We start from the raw sequence: 23191 nt of genomic DNA on the forward strand, positions 1-23191 counted from the left end.
CACAATTACTATTTTTTCTTTCTGGCAATTTCTCTTCCTCCTCTCTCCCCCGCCCCTCCTTTACAGAAGGTACTGCACTGTTTCCACAGGCGTGGACATCTTCCAGTAATTAGCCCCATTCTTTATGTGCAAGCTTCAAGAGAAAGAGAAAAAAAATCACAGCCAAGCTGATCCCATCTTATTGTCCAACAGGGACGTATTGATATGGAGCAGGGATTTAAACCCTGGCTGATTTCCTCCCAGTTTGTGGTTGAGCTGCCACAATTGGCACCCTTGACTCTGGCACCCCCAAACCTCAGCATGTCCTGGTTTAGGTTCAACTGCTGCCAGGGGCTGTGCGTGTGTGTATAACCACTTGAAAGCAGACATCTAGCATGCGATGAGTAACATTTAGGCCATGTGGTCTGATATTAAACACCAAGTCTTTTATCTTCCAATAGATCAGAAAACTATCACCATGAAACAGATCATCACAACAATTGAAAACAAACCATAAGGGAAACTATTCAAAAATAACACAAGCTTAACCACATGTGGAACACTTGACTGATAAGACTCTTAAAGCTGAGTCATAGAATCTTACCTCAGTTAAGGAGTTCTCTTGTTAGAGGTAATGTCAGCCTAAAAGGCAGGAAGGCAACTTTGGGTGGATGTTAAGTAATAATAATAATCCTTGCATTTGATATAGCGCTTTTCACGTTAAAAGGACATCCCAAAGCGCTTCACAGAACACACTGTAAAGTGAATTGACTGTATATTTGTGGGCGAACGCGGCAGCCAATTGCGCACAGCAATGTCCCACAAACAGTCGTAGATTGAAAATGACCAATTTATTATTGTTTTTGGTTTTGGAGGAATTATTATTAGGCTCTGTGTGGAGTAAGGAAACTTGCCCAAGGTTTCGCCCTGACCTGCCTGGAATTGAACTGTCTCTCGCTTGCAAAGCGAGTGCTCTAACCACTGAGCTACAGGACTCCACGTCCGGTACGGTCAAGCTTGCACTTAGCTTACCTACCGCCCCCCACTCCCCCCGGAAGAGACGTGCGGATGCATGTCAAATTAGCAAACGGCATAGGGGATTGTTGATATTTTGTATAATAGTGAATTGATGGAATTCTCTACCCCAGAAAGCTGTGGATGTTCAGTCATTGAACATATTCAAGACTGAGATCGATAGATTTTTAAAAACTAAAGGGATTAAGGGATATGGGGATAGGGCAGGTAAATGGAGTTAGGTTAGTAGATCAGCCATGATCTTATTAAATTGCGGGGCAGGCTCAAGGGGTCGAATGGCCTACTCCTATTTCTTATGTTCTTAACATCATGTGTAGGGGAGAAAGGAAGTAGAGCGGTTGAGAGGGAGAACTAAACCAGGAGGGGCACACAGAGCTGAATTAGTTGCGAATTGAGAGCTATTCTGTGACCAGCACAAGGTGACTAATGTAACCAGAGGAAAATCCTGTTGTCCCAGGTACAGCGTTAGCATCTAGGCTGACATTTCTAGTCAGCGCATGGGGAACTTTCTGAGATGCGTCTTGCTTCAGTTTAAACCTCCGGGGAGTTCAGATCAAGCCGAGACTGAATTTGTAACATTTGTAAAGACTGCTTTGAAAATAGAAACTGCATTCTTAACTCTTTGGAGACGATTTTGGCGTCAACTCCTGGCACAGGTTCTAAAGCTATAAAAAGACGATACACTTTAGCAGTTTGCTGAAAGACTGATAAAACTACCGTGATAATCCTTGCATTTAATCCAGCACCCAATTAAGGTGAAATGTCTTAAATATGATTCAAACCTTCTCCTGTGTTCTAACTTGAGCGGTCTACACTGAAAACTCCAGTAGTTACTCGAGGAGCACTGCAAAGGTCTCACTGAACCAAGGCGAGTCTGCTAATTCTTCAAGTGGCCATTGAAGATTCCAGGCACTATTGGAAAAGATGAGGGCATTCCCAGATAAATTGGTCCTTCACCCCACGATTGTTTGATGTGCCTTTTGCTACAGGTTGGCAAATGCTGCAGCTTTTGCCGACCCCAAAAAATGACAATCATTACTGTTAAGCACGTTGAGCAGTTTCAGTGAATAAGTCAGTACAATACTGCAAGTTCTTTTTGTTTTGTTCCTGACAAAGGCTATGACATCTTCTAAAAGCAAGGACGTCAACCCACGTTCATTAAAAAGATAGATCAGGTCAGGGTGCCCACACAGAGTCCCCTTTCAGCTAACTACGCTCTGTGTCGCACACTCTGTATCCATGGAGATGCCAGACGCAGACAGACACGGCTCCAAGTCACAGAATAGGTTCCAAATCCACGTCCAAGCAGCAAAAATACACAAATTTATAAAACAGCAATCTTTTTGCCAACCTATGATGATGATCTGGATTATTTTAATATAAATAATGTTATTCTAGCGATTATTTTGCTGGCTGAGACAGCACTGTGATTGATGTAAATAATAATCTAGCATTTGATATAGTGCCTTATCACGGTGTTGAGATGTCTCAAAGCTTCACACAATATACTATAAAGTGAAATAAGTGCTCTGGGATGCTAACCTGCGTGAGGGACGCTATATAAATGCAAGTTGTTGAACTGACTGTTAAATACCAAGGTTAGTGGAATCAAGATCTTACGATCATTCTCGAGTCTTAATTAAAAGTGGAGTTAACAAAAGGCAGGGCCTGAAATTAAATGAAGACCTACAAGAATTTATCAGTCAATAGTGACTGAGCAATAAATATACGTTTCTACCTTAACTTTTTCTGGAACTGTGAATTTTCACCCTCCTGCCACCCATGTAAAGCAGGTGGCTACTTTGGGGAGTCTGCAAATTGTGTTTTTGAACCAGCCACTGATTCCTTTAAGAATTATTTGTTCATAGAATCATAGAAAGTTTACATGAGGCTGTTCTGCTCATCATATATGTGCTGGTGCTAGCTTTCCCACTAGGGCTATCTAATCTTATCCAATCCCCCTGCTCTTTATCCCTTCCTGTCTATGCTGATGCTCGCTCCCTCATTGGAGCTGCATATTCTAATCCCATTCATGAACAAGGCCAGTTGATATTTAATATTCAAGCTCCAATAGTGAGGCACTGTAGTTAGTTGGGTTTACCAGCAGCAGTCTCTCAAGCAGATATGCTGTGTCTTGCACTGCTCTTCCCAGCCTCTGCATTTCAAGTCAGCAGAAGGCGATGCAATTAACATTCTCAAATATAATTCTATATCAAATTGAAGCTGCTTTTGCAGCTGGTGCTATAATCTCCGAGACACACAAACCTTATGGCTTAACACCAGAAACACCGCTGCAGAACATGTGCACCCAATTCACCATGAATCCATGCTAAGTGCAGGTTCCTGTGCACTGGGTTTGCTGTACGTTCCGAAGGAATTAAACTTCATTTGCGCACAGCCCTCTAGGCTGAGTGATGGGATTAAACACTAAAGGTTTTGCAATTTAAAATTAAGAGCATCTGTTACAAAAAAATTAAATTAAATTTGGGGTTGGCAGTAGAATGAAAAGAGTAGTGGTGTGTAAAGCATTAAATAATTCCATTAAAATCAATTATTTTGCTTGGGGAAAGAGAAAGTAAACTCAGAACAATACTTTCAGATCTACCAAGTAACAGGACAAGAGGGCACAGGTTCACAGATGTAAAGATCAGATTTAGCAATGACACCAGCTAAGTATTTCACAGAAAATCAACAGGTGGAGTTTGCAGGTGATTAGTAGGTACCATTGCCGGATCAAATGTCTAGTGACCAACTCGTGACAATCCTCCAGCGTAGGGTGGGGTGCCGTCTCCTTGGGCTGAGGTGGCTCTAAGGTGATATGCCTGGCATTTCAGTTTTGGTCCAAAACTCAATTGTCTAGCGCCGTGGGACGTCTTTCCGACGTGAAGGGCGCTATACAAGTGTAATTTTATGCTGTTGCTTTGTGGTAGTCACAGTAGTCTGGTACCTCTGCAGCATGTGGGTCCACAAAACATTGTTCGTGAGGCTGCGTTCACAATGGCAAGCTATCTGATTAAACTCCATTGGAACCACAACTCGCATACTGTGGGGTCCCCAAGGCTTAGCTCTGCAACCTATACGTCTCAGAATTTGGTACGCAGGGTGCATTCCTCCTGGAAGAGTGTGCATTCCATTCTTAATAAAGGGAACGATCCATGCAGGAGTGGCGTATTCAGATATTTACTTCTAAAGATTGATTCCACATGATTGATTCCATTCGTTTTCCATTAATTGAGGGCAAGATATTCACTGATGGATTACAATCTCATACTTCAACAAAATTCAGGGTTTTGTACACCCATCGTTGGAAGAGGCTGAGACACAATTGTGCATCAAATTCCACAGGTCCAACTTCTGTACTCACCACAATCCTGTATAACTGTCAAAGGTTGTTACAGGATTGCATGAGAGGAGTGTGGGGGGGGTCACTTAAGTTAGTTTGACATACATGCGGTACTAGGAGTTTCTCTTGAGATTTATTTTTAAAAATCCCATTAAGAAATGAAAAATATACTCCCAGGAACCTTAGAAATCTCAATGCAGGAAGCTTTATAGGAAGTTTCAGCTGTGTTTCCCCTGATGGTCAAATCACACCTGCCAATACCAACGTGAATTATGTTCACACATGAACTGGACGAACCACAAAAGCAAATGCAAAGGGCAGCCTGAGCTCAAGGTTCAGCAGAGCTACCATATTCTGGTGTTGGGGAGGTCGGGAAGAGACAGAGAATGCGTGTTGCTGGACCAGCTTTTCAAAAACAAACACAACTGCTGTGAAGTCTTTTAAAAACCTTTTTTTTAAAGTGTATGTAGACATCTTTGAGATCTTTGTAACAGTCTTTGCGTCAAGAATTCCCCCCCCCCAGACATACAAGACAGCACATCTTAGCCCTGAACAGGCCAGCATCTGTCCCATTAATCAAGCAGCCTTTAATACACAGGAGGAGCTGAAGCAGCAACTGAATGAAATTTACAAAAAAGGTCAAAGATGACATCAGCACTTTCTATCTGCAGCTTGGCATTTGCTGGCGTCTGATGATGGCTTGTTCAATGCACTGTACTCCTCTATAAATTTTGAATGCACCTTATTTTGTAAATGCCCTCTACCACAAATGGAGAAAGCAACACAAAATTTATAGAACACCCTTTGCAATAAAGTAGAAGGAAGCACTTCACAAAATGAGAATAAAGCAATTCACAATGGAGCAAATGAAAACATTTGAAACCTACGCACTCTGGAGAGAACCAGTTGAAATGTGATTCAGTTGAGACAAATCTGATTGCAATGTTTGTGAAGGTGGATTGTGAAGGTGTTATTCACAAAGACTCTTATTTACACACCACAACCTAACACCCAACGCTATGAAACAGCTTGTCTATCGTACAGAAGAAGAACAGGGAATTGGGATTGGTTCCAGTGGAGAAGCCTGCACTACTGTAGGTGACGGGGGCCCTAATGGCATCCTCGAATAATTTCTCAGATCCTTTGATAAGTCTGACAAAATAATTCTTACATCAGGCATAAGACAACATATATATGAACAAAACGCAAAATACTGCAGATGCTGGAAATCTGAAAACAAAAACAGAAGTCAGTGGGAACACTCAACTGGTCAGGCAGCATCTATGGAGAAAGGAAAGTGAGTCAATGTTTCAGAACCACAACCCTTCGTCAGAACTCCAGTGGACCCGAAACGTTGACTCACTTTCCTTTCTCCACAGAAGCCGCCTGACCTGCTGAGTGTTCCCAACGTCTTCTGTTTTTGTTAACATACATATAAAGATAGGGCGGCTCAAAAAAAATACTACTGGCATTGGGGAAATAAAAGTTGGGGAATCTGTAACAAAGAGGTTTCAGGAATGTTAACAAAAATTAGGAGAGAAGTTAGAAGAAATTTCTTCACTCAGAGGTTGTTAGTATTTGGAATTCATTGTCACAAATGGCTATTGAGGCTGGATGAAAAGAATCATTTAAAAGCAAACTGAATAAGCACCAGAACAGAAGAAATGTAAAGTGGTGTTGGGAAAAGAAGAAAATCAGGCTTAATTAAAATAGGACAATTTTAAAAAAAAGGCAATAATGCTTAAATTTGATACTACATTTATCATTTCAGGAGAATGTCTCAAAGCTCTTTACAGAATATAATGTATTCCATTCACAAACAGCCATGAAGTGAATGAAGAATTTCATCTGGGGGATTGTTGGCTAGGACATCAATAGAAACTATATTCTCTTTTTAAGAGTGATACGGGATCTAACATCCAGCTGGACAGTCAGACGAGACCATGGTTTAATGTCCCATTCAATAATGCTGCTCATCCAGCACTGCACTGGAGTGCCAGTTCAAGCTAGATGTGGGGTTTGAAACCATACCTTCTGACTCAGGTTGGAATGCCAACAACTAAACCAGACTGATACTGGAGCTAAACAAAAGGCAAATTACTGCAGATGCTGGAAATCTGAAATAAAAACAGAAGTCGCTGAGAACACTCAGCGGGTCAGGCAAGCATCTATGGAGAGAGGAAAGTGTTCTGACAACAGGTCATTGACCTGAAACGTTAACTCACTTTCTTCTGTCCATAAATGCTGCCTGACCTGCTGCAAGTTCCCAGCGACTTCTGTTGATACTGGAGCTAATCCTAGTACCTTGCCCCTTCATATTCTTCCTTGGGATGAATGTTATGGCCTTGGTTTCAATGGCCCCTTGTGGCAAATTGCTCCATAACCTAACAGTGTTCTTCTAACCTTGAAAACTAAGTATTCAATCAGATCTGGGAGCGCAAAACTTCAGATCATATAGGCACAAGTTATCAGCAGAGACGCTCATTTTTTGGTACTTCCTGGTTTTGTTTATATCTAATAGTAATCTGACAGCTTCTGTAAAGACTTGCTTTGATTTTATGGAAGGGAATCAAAGACCAGATTTGCAATTATTTCTTTTGATTAATAATTAATTATAAAGTTATGAATTATTCATTCTCAGAGCTTTAATTTTTTAAGGCAAAGGTAACAATATTGCAGCAACACTGCTGTGATATTTACTCTGTCTGCCATCTTCCACTGTACAGCAAATGCAGTATATCATAGTTATAACCGTGCAATAACTAGATCAGTGGTGATCAGGAAGCACACAGACTAAACCCTGCACGGAATTCAGACAAGTGGGAAATTACATCTTGTCACGCAGCCTGCTATAAGAAAATTGCACTTAGGAGTTTATTGATAAATATGCTAACACAATACAACCTCCCGTAGAAGGGGAGAATTTGTAAAATGACGATCCTGAAGAAAGAGACCTTGGTTTAAAAGCATTCACATACTTTCAAATGTTGCATCTAGTGCGCAAAACATTCATCTTCTCTTCGCCTTTCAATAGACAATGAGTGATGGGATTATAAAATAGGACTCACAGCTGAATTCATAAATAGCAAATCCCTCAGTTGTGCTGTCTTGCCAGCGAACAGATCGCAGGTTCTGACTATCTCCTTCCAGGCACATTGGAGTGGAGTTCCTACATTTGGCACAACAAATAGGATTTGGTATGCATGAAGACCATATTATAGACCCCATTGAGTCCTTAGCAAGCCCAGTTCCACCCCATTGCAATGAGTGAAGATGATATTCACTGCACCGGCAATCTGCAGTTATAAGGTGCCTTTCACAGAAAGCAAACTCGTTACAAAATAGGATATGATTTGCACAGAAGGAGGCCATTTGGCACAGTGGTATATTGTGTCACTAGGTGTGGGAAGTACCTTTAGTGTGTGTCAGGCTGGCTCAGTGGTTGCACTCTTGCCTCTGAGTCAGAAGGTTGTAGGTTCAAGCCCATAGTCTAAGCTGACCCTCTCCAATGCAGTGCTGGGGGTGTGTTGCATTGATGAAATTTTTCAAAAGAGACATTAAACCAAGGTCCTATCTACCTGTTCAGGGGGGTGTTAAAGATCCCTGGCACTATTCGAAAAGAGAAGGGAATTTCTTTGATGTCCTGGCCAACAATCCCCCCCAAATAAAATGTGGTCATTCACCTCATAGCCGTTTATGGGACATTGCTGGGAGCAAATTGGCTACTGCATTCACCCACAAATACAGTCACCCCACTTCCAGTAAGTGTTTGAAGCCCTTTGGGACATCCTCTGCCATGAAAGGTGCTGCACCAAATGGAAAGTTCATTATTATGCATCATTCTTGCTGCAATACAGTTCTAAGACCAAACTCGGTAAGACTTTAGGTTATTGTAGACGACTAGCAACCTCCAGTGTACCATGGCCATTCTTAGTCTTAAAAAAGGGAGGAGTCTGTTGGTTGTTCTCCTAATTATAGTCCCCTCCCCCAAACATAATATCCTTACTGTGTCCATGCATGTTCACTGGCAGCAGATTACTGGCAGCAGATTACTGAGCAACTATCTCTGGAACTTTGCCCAATGTTTCTCCTTCTCTAATCCAAACACACCATAGCAATTTTGCTCCACCGCTGCCAAGCTGAGAAGTAAACACGTCAAATATTTCTCAGTATTATGAGGCACTGAAAAGCTTAATAGAAATGTAGCAGTAAAGGTGTCAATGGTGGAGCAGAATTTTTTTAAAAAAGTTAAGGACAGGAAGAGCAGTTCAGGTCAGCAAGTAATTTAAGAGAGATCGATTGAAGACCAATACACACGAAGTCTTGCAAAATGCTAATCAGTCCCAATGTTAGCACACCCATTAATTCTAACAGACATGAGGTCAGGGCTATCGGATGCATGCGGTTCACTAGAAGGGCTGTGTTGTGGAATAGTAGATAACATGCATATAGCTGACGTGGTAATGAGCCCATCAAAAAGTCTTGAGATGGCAGACATTAGCATCTGCAAAATCACTTTGCTAATGAATGCAACGTCATAACTACACCATTTAAGGTGCCAAAAATGATGCATATTGGAAGGCTGGAAATATGCTTGTGTTGTGGGTCTGAGTACAAGCCATTCACTCTGGACATTGGTTAGAACGAATACCTATGGTAGCAGGGGCAGGAATATCCTATATGATTTTGCAAAGATGCTATTATTAAATTAGTCAGCTATTTGCATACACACACGTAATTTTGAAAGGTAAATTCACATTATATGGTTTGACTGGCATGTAATATACAGTGAAGCATCCAGCTGAATATTTCCCACAACATAGCCTCTACATATTCAACTACTTTTCCTTTTATGACAATGCGTTTGGTTCATAATATTTTTCATAATTTAGCATAAGTGTAGATTTTCTGTGCAATGCAGTAAACAAATTGGTCTCCAAATTCTAGTTTTATCTCTGTGCCTCCACCATTTTTATCCACATTAGGGATGTTGCACGTCAGAGTAGGAAAAAAAATCAGAAATGTTAAAGCTTATGGCAAGAAAGCAAAGGAAGTGAGTTGGGGTCAAGCAGTGCTATGGAATGGCCTGTGGCAGAGCACGCTGAACGATCTTTTTCTTATTCCTAAGTATTCCTGAGCCCAATTTGTATGAATCTATTTTATGCTCAGGAAGCTGCATAAATCTTAAGTCATTTCTTACACAACGGGATCTAAATTGCAGTGATCAATAGGAATCCTTAATAGGATCTTCAGGGTATGTCATGCCAATGCATGAAAAAACTGCTCTGAAAGTAGATGGAGTGTCTGCAGGTCACTTACTAAAAGGATTTGCAACTTTCTGAGTTGAAGAAATCTGCTTGTTACAAATCACTATAATTTAAATCCCAATTACTGATATTCTAAATGCAAGGACCTGATATAAAAATCAGATTTCAAATGTCATCATTGAATGTGAAACTACAATTCTCCTCTGAGTGGTTCTGTTTAAAATGCTGTTTTCCAAGTAACTGCACCTCTTCAACAGAATATGTGTTGCTATCAGTATCAGCCTCTACTCCAATAGCAAAGCTTGTTAATCTTTCCGTGTCTGGTGATCATGCTTGCAAATCTTACATCCTTCGCCTTTCGCCACATTTCTGAAGTTGGAAGTAGCAGAAGTGCACTCACTGAAAAGGAAATGAAAGCTAGGCACTGATCAGCATTAAAATAGATTAAAATGCCAGACAAAGGTTACCAGCAATTACTCAGCGATACTCCATCATGCACACAATGACATTTTAAAGAAAGCTGATCATTGTAAAAGTTCAGGTATTCCAAAGGGTGGCATATGCCAAATTACAATGCTCACTAGTGCCTTCAATTATTTCTTCCCAAGGCTTCATGGACAGTATTTCGATTTTACATTTGTATAGCACCTTTCACGTCAGGAGGACATCATAAGGCACTGGACAATCAGTGTTTCGGACCCGAGCTGGGGGTTGGGATTGGGGAGGGTGGAGGGCAGGAGGGTAAGGAGTGATCAAAGAGGCGGTTCTTGAGCCGGATCTTGAAGGAGGCAAGGGAGGGAGCCAGGCGGAGGCACTGCAGGATGGAGTTCCAAAGGGTGGGGGCAGAGTGGCCAAAGGTTCGCCCAACAACGGTGGGGTGGGCGAGGTGTGAGACGTGAAACAGGCAGAGGGAGCAGGCATATTGGTGGGGGTAAGGAGGTCGCAGAGGTAGGGTGGAGCAAAATCGGACTGGCTTAGTAAAGTGGAGTGCACATCCTTTCATGCACAGTATTTCATTACATTTGTACATTTGTATTAACCCTTTTAATACTCAGTCCTCATCCTAACCAAAGAGTTGCCCAGCGTTTATTTACCAGCAAGACATTAAATGCTTTAGCTGGGACTCGATTCCACAACTCGGCGGAAAGAAAATAAATTCTTCTAATCTCGTCTTTAAGAATTGTTAATTTTGTTCATGTTTCCTGCAGTTCTGGATTCAGAGTCTTAAATTAAATAACATGCCTACATCTAGGTTATTAATGTTAGACTAGACATGATTTAGCTTTTAAAATGACTAAGACTCTTCTGTAAGTCAAGGTCTAAGTCTTCCCAAAGGTTTAAGAATCCGAACTCTTGGAACGATTCCAATTTTATCTGAACTCCTTTCCCAAAACTTTGATGGCCTTTTGCATACATAGATCTCTGGAAGAACATAATGGGGGGAGATGCAATACAAAAGAACACAGAAAATAAAATTACAGAAAATAGAAATCAACACCTACTGATCCAGCTACTGATTTTTAACCCAGTTAGTTATGAGTCTGTTTTTTCAGTAGTACTTTTTTTTTAAAACTGCACACAATTTCTGTAAAAGAGCAGGAATTAAATGCACTCATTAAGTAGCATTGCCTTGTTTGAATTTTATGGCACTAATAAGATTAGAAAAGTAGGACACAAGCAAATATCACAGATGTTTAGAATAGGTTTGCTGTAGCAATATTATAATGAGGTTTGGGATTGTGCTGCTTACAATGATCAACTGCAGAATAGTTGTTTTTTCTGGCCAAGGATTCTCTCTCCTTCAGTTATTCATACTTTTCCTCACACCCAAGGCAGTCTCTGAGTGGAAACAAATTAGGAATAGGAATTTAGGACTAAATAATATCTCTCTATAGGCAGATAAGCAACATCACCCATGATACTTGATGTCTGAACAAGTGGATTGCATTGAGAGAGAGATAGAGTGTGTATCAGGTGATTTACGATAGAATTGGGGTACTGTAAACCTGGTTGTGCTGTTAGGAGACTCATCTGAGGGTCTTTTGTACTGCACTCACCATCTTGAGTACTAGATCACTCAGTGGAACCCACTTGGATACTGTCATTTGGAATAGTGCTGAGAATGGTATGCCAAGATGGACAGTTGGAGTATGGTTGCCAGAAAATCCTTTCAACGGCAAGCTATACGGCTTTAGATAATTAAGACTCCAGCAGTACCCCACTGCATATTCTGGGTTCCCCAAACCTTGACTCATGCCAACCTACACCTAGTAATACACCTGTCAACGTCTGGCGAAAGGACTTCTACCAAGCAGAAGCTGAACTCCAACTCTCTGACAACTCCTCCTACCTCCCCTTGGACCATGACCCTACAATGGAACACCAAGCCATCATCACTGAGACAGTCAATGACCTCATCTCCTCTGGGGAGCTTCCTCCCACAGCCTCCAACCTCATAGACCCCAGCCCTGTATAGCCCGCCTCTACCTCCTCCTCAAGATCCACAAACAGGACTGTCCCAGGAGACCTATTGTTTCAGCCTGTTCCTGCCCCACCAAATTGATCTCCTCATATCTGGACTCCATTTTGCTCCTTTTGTCCAGGCCCTACCAACCTACACCCATGACTCTTCTGACGCCCTCTGCCACTTCAGCAATTTCCAGTTCCTTAGTCCTAACCGTCTCCTATTACAATGGACGTTCAGTCCCTCTACACCTCCATCCCCCACAAGGACGGCCTGCAGGCCCTCCGCTTCCACCTCAAACAGGGGCCCATCCAGTCTCTATCCATCACCACCCTCCTCCGCCTGGATAAACTTGTTCTGACATTGAACAACTTCACATTAAATTCCATCCACTTCCTCCAAGTAAAAGATGTCGCTATGGGAATCCACATGGTTCCTGTAGCTCAGTGGTTAGAGCACTTGCTTTGCAAGCGAAAGACCTAGGCTCGATTCCCGGCAGGGTGAAACCTTGGGCAAGTTTCCTTACTCCACACACCTGATAATAATCCTTCAAGAAAAATAAATAATGAATTGGTCATTTCAATCCACGCCTGTTTGTGGGACACGGCTGGGTGCAATTGGCTGCCACATTTCACCCACAAATATACATTCAATTCACTTTACAGTCTATTCCGTCAAGTGCTTTGAGACGTCTCGAAGACGTGAAAAGCGCTATATCAAATGCAAGGATTATTATTATTATGGGTCGCAGCTACACCTGCGTGTTTGTTGGCCACCTGGAACACTCTTTGTTCCGGGCCTACTCAGGTCCACTCTCTGACCTGTTCCTCAGATACATTGATGACTGTGTTGGGGTTGTTTCCTGCTCTCGCAGCGAGCTGGAAAAATTCACCAATTTTGCTTCCACCTTCCACCCTTCCATAACATTCACACGGTCCAACTCCGACTCTTCCCTTCCGCAACTTCACCATTTCCATCTCAGGGTATAGATTATCTACAGATATCTTTTACAAGCCCACCAACTCCCACAGTTACTTGAACTGCACCTCCTCCCACCCCGTCAGCCAACATCCAACAAATAATTCTCCACCATTTCCAGCACCTCTAGCGTGATCCAACGACCAAACATATCTTTCCCTCCCCTCTCAGCATTGTGAAGGGACTTTTCTCTCCATGATATCCTGGTTCATTCCTCCATCACCACCAACAGTTGCTCTCCTCCCGCTGACACCTTCCCATGCCAGCGCAAGAGATACAATACCTGCCCTTTCACCTCCTCCCATACCACTGTCCAGGGCCCCAAACACAGTTTAAGTGAGACAGTGATTTACGTGTACTGCCACCCGTGTAGTTTACTGTGTTCGCTGCTCACGATGTGATCTCCTCTACACTGGGGAGACCAAACGCAGATTGGGCGACCTATTTGCTGAACATCTCCGTTCTGTCTGCAATCACAACCCTTAGCTTCTGGTTTCTTGCCACTTCAACTCTCCCTCCCACTCGCACTCTAACCTCTCCATCCATGGTCTCCTACACTGTTCCAATGAACCACAGCACAAGCTCTCTGGCCTCAATATTGATTTAAAAAATTTCAGACCATGACAGCTCACATATCCCCCTCCCGCTCTTCTGTGACCATTACCACATCATCTGGGAACCAGTTATACCTTTTCTCTCTCTGGTCTGCCCATTTTGATGCAATTCCCCCCTCTTTTGTTTGCATTATTAACCCTTTGTTTGCCCTGTTTTGAAACAACCCCCCCTTTGTTTTGCATCATTAACACCTCTATAACCCATAATCCCCTGTCCTCTGCCCCATTTTCTCCCTATAAACTGCCAACAAACATTATCACATACTGAGAGAACACATTCATGACCTCACAAAACAATATGGGGAATGAAGTCTACAATGCATTCCTGCAAAATAACACTGCCTTATGTGGTGATGCTCAGTATTGCTTTCAAATCACTGATTCTATTGAGCTAATGGGGTTTGTTGCTATGTTGTAGAGTGGGGGGAAAAGGAAAGGAAATCGTACCCGAGCACTTTGCCACATCCACACAGCAAGGTCACTGGACAGCAATGAGAAGCAAGAACCTAAAGTGACTTTTCTCTTCCTTATCTATGGCACCAATTTAAACGTTAAAAAAAAGGAACTCATTGTGGAACAGAGCTGGATCCAAAATGATGCGCTTCTCACCAGTGTTGGAATTAAATCAATCCTCTATACACTCTCTTTGTTTTGGTCAGCTAGGCGTCCGATGTGGAAACTCACCACAATGCCTAAGAGTAGCCAAATCAGACCTATACACGGAAAGTCCCGTCTGACAAGCTTCCTGCTGCTTATCCACAAGCCCTTTACAGCAGCAAGCCAAGCCTTCAGCCACCACAACATCTTCCTCAAACTCTTCCAAACCCACATCACCTCTCTTTCTCTCTCCTTTCCAGGAAAGGTCTTTTAACACCTTTATATTTTTCATTTCCTTTTTCGGTCTTCGTAAGTTGAATTTATCAAACGCTTTGAGACTTTCCTTTACATAAAAGGGGCTTTAAAAGTGGACGCTGCAGAGCCTCCTATTAAACATAGGTACTGATGCGAAGATTACAATACACACACTCTTCACCTGCTGAATTATGTCGGCCTTCAGTGCGTCACTAGGCTCTGGTTAGAATGACTAGCTTGATGCACTGTAACAGACAAGTGATAAACTGTGGGTCTTTATCTGGGATTTCCAATAGACCCTGAATAAACCAGGGACTGAGAGAGACTGATTATCTATGCTGAGACTCAGCTGTTCAGTCAGGGAGGAGAAAAAAGTCACGCCACAAAGAAACCAAGCAGAATTATTTACAGGCTGCTGCGGTTTTATTCATGGGCAAAAGAGCATCACTGCAAAATGCACAGCTGTTCTACAAATATCCACAGATAAGATCAGCTCTAGCCTTGCCTTTAAATGAAGGCCAGCAACTGGATGGTACAGTACAGGATGGTCCTGCCCAGTACAGAAATAGACACAGGAAATCAAGTTTTGGAGATCCGGTTTCCATTGAGCTCAAATGTAAATGACCTTGTAACTCCCTAATGCGGTACTCCTCTCTCTCCCCTTCCCCCAATGCAATTTGTATTTTTCCCTTCCCGGTCAAGATCATGAAGCACAAGAGAAAATGTAATTCTTTCCACTTGTTTTCCTAAGGGTTTTCAGGCCACACTATTATAGATTGAAGATTGTTTTTGCAACCTCTAAACATTTCCTCGCTCTCTCATCATCTTGCCATTTCTTTTGCATTTGTTTTTCTTGTTGCTAGACTACTGCAACACAGTAGTGCCGGCTGGGTTGAGGTTCGAGCCTTCTTCGCCCCGCACCCCCACACCAATCAATCCAGTGTCTGTGTTTCCCTGTGGCCAGGTCTGAATGTCACTAACTATTGTGCAGTAATATTGTTTAAAAGCTTACCTTCCTGTGCGAGAGGTGGTAGTCCTACCTAAAGAGTCAGTAGCTTGCTCTTCAGAACGGAAGTGAACTTTCTCAGGCACTGCATATCTGAAAATTGTACAGAGATTTTTCTATTAGTTCTTCATGTTCTCTCTGATTAATTGGAGCTCTGTAGATGCTTTCATAAACTCCTTCCCTTCCAAACTGCTGCTCTGACCAATAAAACACACAAAACAAGACTTTCAATCCCTCTTCCTTGGGGAAACAAGTGTGCAAGTCAATGTAACAGTTATAACACTTCAAAGCAATGCATTGCGTGACAGGTTAGGAAACATTTTCATATGGCAGGACTTTCACTCAAATATAAAGGCTGATTTATTATTAAATGATCCTACATTTAATCCTAAATCTTGGTAACAAATTTTCTGGAATAATTAGCAGGGTATTTTCATTACGTTATATTTCCCTGAATAAATTAAAAAAACTTTAAAATTAAAAATCCTAAGGAAGGTCCTGAAACAAACGTTCCAAAACTAACTTTGTAATAAGGGTTCCATTCTGCCCCCGAAAGTACAGCCTGTACTTGGTGCAGTAATAACCACCATCATTTGCATTTGAAGAATTCATTAATGAAACAACTTCTCCCAAAGTATCCAATATATAACGCAATGCAGGAATTTGATCCAAGGATATTTATTTAGCAAGACACAGAGGAAGGAAGAGAGATGCAAACAAATATTGTGCGAATGTAATTGAACATTGTTTCCTTGCACGTTTATATTGCAGGTGTGGAAATATCATTTTCAGCAGACTCGTCTCTCAATAACCCCAAGCTGCCAGTACTATGGAATTCCCTCCATCATTGGCAACAGGCAAACAAATGTACAGGCTGTACTACATTTGCCTTTCATCATTCACGAAGTCCAAGGCAGTTGTATACAGGTTAAGAGGAATAAATGAAATCACAAATGGTGCATCCTGAGTATTTATTAATACCATGACTTGCATTTGATTCAGCACCTAACGGAGAAAGGCACAAAGCACTTTCAATGTTAATGTATATACTGTAAATGGAGTGACCTTATTTGTAAACAAATGCACCGCCAAATTGCACAATCAGTAATATCCTACAAACAGCCATGAACTGAATTAGCATTTTTATCTGGAGATTTATTGGTCAGGACAATTAGTGCCACAGGATCTCTAACATCCACCTAAACATACAAACCCCTGTTCAACATTACATCTGAATATCTGTATCTCTGAATGCAGTACTTTACAACAACAACAAAAATACATTTGTATAGCACTTTTCACGTCGGGAGGACGTCTCGAGGCACTGGACAATCATTTACAATGTCATTCCCTCCTCTCAAAGTACAGGATGTTAGGGCCAATGCATCGTCTCCTTCCTTCTGTGCTGTAAACATTCTGTGATTCTATCAGAATCAACGTGCAAGCCAAAGGTCAGCCAAAGGTGTATCCAGGAGCTACTGAATCACCCAACACGCAGTTGTGCACTCGCTGCCAGATTAACCCGCTCTTGTGTTTGAACAAGTCCCAGGTGGCAAGCACAAAGCAGAGGCAACATGCTGTAATAACTAGCTTCTTGTTGTACAGACCGAGTTGGAAGAAGCACATACGCAACGAGAACCAGCTTCATCAGCCCCTTCGATTCGGATCCTCTTTCGCGTTGCTGCAAAATAGCAACACATCAAATAAATTGTGTCTTATCTTTAACAGCTCTATCACTGTGCATTACACCCACTCCGTAAAATCTCCGGCAGCCACAGAGAAAGAAACATGACAGGAACTGTCTCCAGAAACATACACTTTCAGCACAGAAGAAGTGCTAATCAGCTCATCTTGTTCTGTATCACAACAGAATTGGGTTCCCGTACGACACGCCAGCCCGGCCAACCCTTCTCTCTTGTTTTCCTCTTTCTTGCCCCACTCCAACATTTAAGATTATAGTATCTTATCAACACCCACATTCAATAATGGCCCTTCATTGAATGGTTGGTGTCTGTGCAGTAACATTCTACTTTGCAATACAACAAAGCAGCACTGCATTGAGAGTGTTGAACTTATGAATTGGACTAGAGAAAGGTCTCTTATCTCAAAATGAAAGTCACTGTGGGTGGCAAAAGGACTTCTCTTTCTGCCTCTAATAGATAAGTTACTGAAGTTGGAGAAGGAAGGAAGGAAGGGGACCGATACGAAACATTTGAGAATTATTTTTAAAGACAGATGTTGAACTTGCAGTGCAGTTCCTAGAGAAAGCAGCACAAACCAAGTGCACTCTCCATCACCAAGACCCTCAGCAACACAATACCTAATTATACAGCCAATTCCTCACGCAAAACATTACATCACAGAGACTAAAAGCCAAGAAAACAGGTCATTTCTCAAAAAAGATCAAAGTGAAAGATAGAGAAAAGGACAGTATAGCACACATTCAATTCAGGATTCATGAAATTTCCATTGAAATCTGCTTTGCAGACAGTAATAGGTACACCATGTCTGCCTAGTGTTAAGGGCACAAAACATTGTAACTGGGAGAGTTCGACATTATGCTGAAATGCCCAAAATCCTATTGTGCAGTAGCAAATAATTAGACTTCAGTCCCTGCAGCTGAAGAACAAGGGAATTGATGACCTAGTAATATTATTAAAGAGGGAATAGATAGCTGCAGTGCGCGGTTACTTCTGGTGATGAGTTACAATCCCAACTAGCTTTCTGTTTCAATGGCATTCTTGGGGAATTGTTGTGCAGAGCGATTCTCAGGGAATCTTTGCGTGGAGTGATGGAACACAACAGGTGCAAATGGCAAAATAAACACGCACAATTCAATCCATGTACAGTAACTAACATTCCCAAGTGTACCTTGCTAAAAACCATCTCCTTTTTACATTTTATAAACAGATAATTTGCAGTGTGTATTCCATTTGATCTCAAGCCTCACAACTAACAGCTTACATTAACTTTTGTTCTTTGAAAAAGCAACTGATCACGTGAAAACAATTCTGGAACAGTGCGGTTTAGTTGAGACAAAGCAGTTTAGTTGAACCAAGAGGCTTGTGTAGACTTGGTTATATTCCCTCTAACTGAGGACATTAAGGAGTAACCCGATTCATATTTTGAAAACAATAGATAACAACACAACCACATTTGTATAGCACCTTTCACGTCGGGAGGATGTCCCAAGGCGTTGGACAGTCAGTGTTTCGGACCCGAGCTGGGGGTCGGGATTTGGGAGAGTGGAGGGGCGGGAAGAGGGTGATCGAAAACACAGTCGAAGAGGAGGGTCTTGAGATGCGTTTTGAAGGAGGCAAGGGAGAGGGTGAAGCAGAGGGACTGTGGGATAGAGTTCCAGAGGGTAGGGGCAGAGTGGCTGAAGGCCTACCTGTCAACTGTGGGGCGGGAAAGGCGGGGAACATGGAGCGGACAGGATGGTAGGGCGGTAAGAGGTCGCAGAGGAAGGGGGGAGTGAGGCCATGGCTATCTGTCAGGACAGCAGTGGTCTGGGAGTCAAGGGTGGAAGCAGAGAGATACAGTTGGGTGTCACCACGGTGATAGTTCATTTTGGAAGAGGGATCTAAAATAAGGGACACAGTTAGGGTGGCTAGAAGTGAGATCAGAAGATATTTTGTGACACTGAAGGTTACATAAGAACAACTAGATGAAAAAAGACCTAGGTCCATCTAATTCGCCTTCTTGGCGGTTGCATGCACATATGTTCCGAACCACCTAAAGAAGAACCTAACAACAACAACTTGGATTTATATAGCGCCCTCCACTCCAGACGGCGTCTCAGAGCAATGTTAGAGGGTTAGCTAGAGGGTTAGTTACGAGATTGTGGCATGCATTGGCCCAGATGTGGAATCAATTGGAATGTTTAAAAGGAAGAGAAATACTTATGAAATAAAGAAAGATAAGGAAATCAGATGAGAAGATCTGCCATTTTTGAATAAAATGGTAGAAAAGTTACAGATAGAAATGCTACTTAGGTGCCCAGTGAAACACTGCAAAGTCCCCCTCTGTACAATATAAATTTAATGTGCATCATACACTGGGTAATGATGGATTGGGAGGTGGGCTGGAATATCTTCAGAAAAATGATCAATATTTTAGTTCCAAATAAGAATGTAACAAAACAGCACTCCTCATGCAGGATAATGTGTCCGAGCGCTTCACAAATCCAGAGTCAAACACCAAACAAGGAAGAAGAAAGGTTAGATGACCATATACTTGGTTAAAGAGGTAGGTTTTGAGGGGAGGGAGGAATTAAAGACAGATCAAGAGGCAGGGCGCTCCAGAGGTTAGGGGGCATTATAGCTGAAGACTCTGGCACTGATGGTGGCATAGAGGGGGCACACAGCAAGTCCGAGTTAGTACTCCACTCTTGACTAAGCTTGGCTAAGACCAATGCAAACCTTAGCATGGCATTTGCCATCAGATGCCGAGTTACATCAGCTCTCAGCTTATGTCATTGGTTCATTCTTAAATTTCGCTCGTCATTTCTATGTAAAAAATCCACGCAGAGTTTCAATACCCTGTGATGTTCCTGTCACTCTAGGTTATCAACCAGTCAGATGGCAAGTTTGTTCATGCCTGTGCAACAGCAATGATTGAAAGGTAGAACATTGCACCAAGCAAAAAGAAGAAAGAACTTGTATTTTTATCACTCCTTATCCTGTCAAGGTCTCAAAGTGCTTCACAGATAATTACTGTTAAGTGCAGTTACAAACGTGGCAGCCATTTATGCACAGCAAGGTCCCACAAGAGTTCTGAGGTGAATAATCAAGTAATGTGGAAAATTATTGACCAGACTCAGAGACAAATTTTTTGGAGCAGAGCCACGGGACCTATAATGTTCACCTGAAATGGCAGACTAGATCTAGCGAAGACAGCAACAATGCAGCACTCACTCAGTATTGCACAAGAGGATCAGCCTGGACCCTGTCAACATGGAGGTTAAACCTACACAGAGGCAGAGTGACACCAATGAATAGAAGAGGAAGTCGCTGAGCAGATCAGCCTGGGTCCGGACTTGGCTTGAACGCCCTAAAATGGGTACGGGGCAGTTGTTGGTACTTTTGTGCGTTTCATGGGAAAAGTCAAATTTTGGTGGTAACTCAGTGCAGTGTAACACAATGAGAGTCAAACTGAACGTCATTAAGTTTCAGGGAGTCTGGTTAGTCTGGTTAGCTGGTTAGACTCCATCAGCACCCCAGTGCACGCTCTCAGGGGTCACCAAGACTCGGCTGTTGCCAACCTGTACCTAATCCTTTCCGGAATTCGGATGCATCCCTCCAGGGAGAGAGTGCACATTCCATTCCAATAATTATTTCTGTATGCATGGAACTCTGTTTTGGATACTCTCAAGGTGATGATGGGTTTCTGCATGTGTCAAACACCTGGCTAAGCAAAAAAAAAAATCCATAAATCCAGCCACCTGATTGCTATTAGCTCTTCAAATCTTTTTGTCCCAAATGGAATATTTAGATACCAAGAGCGTTCTAGAATTATTTCAATCTGGCACTACGTCCTTCACCTTCTTCTTATGCCAGGAGAGGCAGAGATTCAGCACTCCGACAACAGTATTACCATCTCGCTATTTGAGCAATGTGCTCCTCTGCACGGCTCACTTCGAATAAGCCAAGACGCAAGGGAATACAGAGCTTCTGAAGCAGAACACTCCCTTAAAAACTGTTGCAATCAATAATTTGCATTTACGTAACACCTTTCACTGTAAGAACTCAACCCCCTTCAGACATTAAAATTACTAACAAAAGTACAATAAGTCACTCATTCCAGGTAGGAATCTTAATACAGAAATCCTCTTAATCACCTGCCACTTAACATGGGTACAGTTTACTCAAAACTATCCATGTTACTAAAAGTACAGTGAATGCAATGCGTTGTGTCCCATGGTGGATTTTAATCTTGTGGGGGCGGGGGCGGGGGGTATGATTGGAAAAACAAGAGAATAAGAAGGAGAAAAATCACTGTCAAAAGGTCACACTTCAATCTACCAACTAACAATGAGCAACAACAACAACAACATTTATAGAGCGCCTTTCACGTCGGGAGGACGTCCCACGGCGCTGGACAGTTGGGTCAGGACCCGAGCATTGGGGGGAAATGGTCAGGGTGAGGGGAGGGAAGGGAGGGAGCGAGGAAGGGGTAGAGAGTCGAGAGGGGAGCTGAAGGCTCGGTCAAAGAGAAAGGTCTTGAGACCGGCCTTGAAGGAGGAAAGGGAGGAAGCGGCGAAGGCACTGGGGGATGGAGCAGGATCACAAAAACAATTTATGAAAGTTCAGTGCCCACGATCTCCCGTGGGTGAGGCACCAAAGACTAAAATAGAACTATATATCGGTTAGTCTTCAGTAGGGACGAGGGAAGAATCATAGTCAAATAACTGGGAGGGGCGGTTGAAGGGGAAGAAACACAATCATGCTCCTGTGCACTAATAAAGGGCTGAGGACGAGTGTTCCAGAATTTTTCTGCTTTAACAGATAGAACCTGCCCTATATTTCAAAGACAACCCTTTGCCTCCTTTAAATAAAAATATGAACACATTTCCCATTCAGTCAATTTACATATATTATAAAAAAAACTACCTCACTGGTGTAGAATACGCACAGTATAAAGCAGGCAAATGAAAGAGAAGGCACGCAAAGCCTTCCTGATATACAGAACAATGTATTAATATTAACAACTGCCTGGCCCTGCTCTCTGGAAATATAAAGCTTTTCTTGCAATACTCTTATCAACCATCACCTTTTAGCCAAATAAAGACTGGACACTTTCAAAGTACGCAATCTTTATTCAATTTAAAATAGCAGACTCAACACTACTTTTGCAAAAGTCAATAACAGCCATTGCTGCCACTCCCGATTCCATACAGCACATGAAAATTTGATGGATCTTAGAGAACGTGAAGCCCTAGATTCTAGTTCATTACTGCAGTCATATAGACGTTTTACCTTGATATACACAGGCTCTCCCAAAGATCAGTATCAGAAATCCAGCAGAGCAGAGATTACATTGAATTTTTATTCATGAAATTTTAAGGTAGGAAGAGCGGAAAGGTTTTAAGCTCTGCACAGATATTTGGTCTGGTCAGACAGACAATGCTGGAATGCAAAGTGGATCTGTCAGAATCCGGTTTGATCAGAAACCTGATCTTTCATCAACACTGAATTCTGCTTTTCTAATACTCTCCCACCTCTCTTCAACACTTGGATCCAGTTTCTATGCAAGTCACTCTTGGTCAAGCAAGATTAACTGATAGGAAAGTGCACAATCGGTGTGGAATTATAATTGTCCTGTAACCCTGGCAACTGTGTCTCCTGTGTGTTGGGAGGGATGGGGTGGGAGAATTAAGGCATATTTTGTAGCATCTTTATCATGTTGAAATGTCTCAAAGCACTTCACAAGTAATTCCTGTTAAGTGTAGTGGTTGTGCATCAGCCATTTGTACACAGCAAGGTCTCACAGACAACCATAACATGAATGATTAATTTATCTTAAAGAATGTTGGCCACAGCACTGGGAAAAACTCCCTTTCCTTTTTCAATAATGTCAAGGGATCCTCAACGTCCACTTGAACAGGCAGAAGGAACCTTAGATCAAACTCTCATCCAAAGGATGGCACTTCCG

General features: G+C 42.2%; 1 protein-coding gene across 1 annotated transcript in view; it reads right to left on the reverse strand.

The window, feature by feature from the left end:
- Positions 1-15621, reverse strand: part of capn15 (calpain 15) — a 64610-nt gene extending 48989 nt beyond the window's left edge. The window contains exon 1 of the mRNA XM_007893622.2: positions 15545-15621. The gene's annotated coding sequence lies outside the window, so the exon portion shown is untranslated. The remainder of the gene's footprint in view (positions 1-15544) is intronic.
- Between the last annotated feature and the right edge of the window lie 7570 nt (positions 15622-23191).

Source organism: Callorhinchus milii, unplaced genomic scaffold, assembly GCF_018977255.1.
Source record: "Callorhinchus milii isolate IMCB2004 unplaced genomic scaffold, IMCB_Cmil_1.0 Scaffold16, whole genome shotgun sequence".
In the NCBI taxonomy this organism is placed as follows: domain Eukaryota; kingdom Metazoa; phylum Chordata; class Chondrichthyes; order Chimaeriformes; family Callorhinchidae; genus Callorhinchus; species Callorhinchus milii.